At 43.1% G+C, this 1305-nt stretch overlaps 1 long non-coding RNA gene across 1 annotated transcript; it reads right to left on the reverse strand.

Annotated features, from left to right (window-relative positions):
* Window positions 1-236: 236 nt before the first annotated feature.
* On the reverse strand, window positions 237-1105 carry LOC117671449 (uncharacterized). Its single transcript, XR_004592880.2, has 2 exons — window positions 903-1105; window positions 237-673 (listed from the first exon to the last, which is right to left on the reverse strand). It is a non-coding gene; the product is annotated as an uncharacterized LOC117671449 (long non-coding RNA).
* Window positions 1106-1305: the final 200 nt, after the last annotated feature.

Below are 1305 nucleotides of genomic sequence, written 5' to 3' on the forward strand. Positions count from 1 at the left end.
TGCAGAGCGATTTTATCATAGCTCTCTGCTCTCTATGATTATGACCATACTGCCACTATTTCCTATGTAAAAGAGTTTAAAAGAGTGCAATTTTCTTTGGAAAGAGATATCACCAATTCCAGTTACTAACAGGGCTTTGGATAAAATCATTTACTGTACAACCCAAAGAAATGGAGATGATAGATAGATAGATAGATAGATAGATAGATAGATAGATAGATAGATAGATAGATAATCCTTTCCAATTAACACTGTAATGTAGATTGTAATGTAATGTAGACAGGAATACAGACAGGTATTCCTGTCTGTCATAAAGAACTGGTTTGAGAAGCAATCTACATTTTGCTCACATTGGCAATACTAAACTACATAGACAGAGATTTAATTTCAGCTGAACGGTAAAAAATAAAGTTGAATCTTCCCAATTAATTGGGTGCAAGATAATATCTTCTACAGCAGCTTAAGCAAAGCCTACCAGAGTGACATACAAACATAGTCCTTTTCCTGCCATTAGGTAGCTATTGGCTAAGACAGCTGCTCCTTTCAGCCTAAAGGTATGGATGGATGATAGAGAAGTAACTGCATCAGCCCAAATTCCCAGCTATATTACAGGAATTCCAGATTTGGTAACTGCAGTCTGCTCAAGTTCAGCTTGTTCTTCTTGGTTTTTTCTCTATAAAATAAATACAATGGAAGTTAGCAATTAGGAGAGTGAATGGGAAAGGTTTTAGTTGTACATGATCTGTCCCCGTCCACACACACACACAAACATAGCCAGCCGAGGGTTAAGGAAGCACTTGGCACACACCCAGGTCTTTATCTCCAACTTGGCAGCAATATACACACCGTCTGCCAAGTGCTTTTATTTCCACAGAAACAGAAAGATAATATACTCAGCGTACAAGAGTCCAACAGAAATAATATTCCTCTCAGCAGTTTCGGACGAGGCTTTAGTGACTATCCAAGGTTTATTTTTGTTCGTCACAGGGATCACTGGCTACCACCCTCTATTATATAGTCTCTGGGGTGTGGTCCAGTGACTCAGTTCTAATCCCTAGCACGCCTCCTGAGCTGCTGCAATCGTTTATCATGCCTTCGGAGGCGTGCATCCAGGAATAACGTCTCTCCCTCACTCTCATCCGAGACACCTGTCTCCCGGCTAATCTCCTCTCCCTAATCTCCTCTCCCTCGGCCGGCTCCTGAGACAGTGCCAGAGGGGAGGGGCCTGGAGAGGGAGGCCTGGCTGACTCCTCTTCCTCATGCTTGGAGCTTTCTTCCTCCGATGGGCCCCGAGGGCGGGGCCAC

Source organism: Pantherophis guttatus, chromosome 1, assembly GCF_059756535.1.
Source record: "Pantherophis guttatus breed Tessera chromosome 1, ASM5975653v1, whole genome shotgun sequence".
Lineage (NCBI taxonomy): Eukaryota > Metazoa > Chordata > Lepidosauria > Squamata > Colubridae > Pantherophis > Pantherophis guttatus.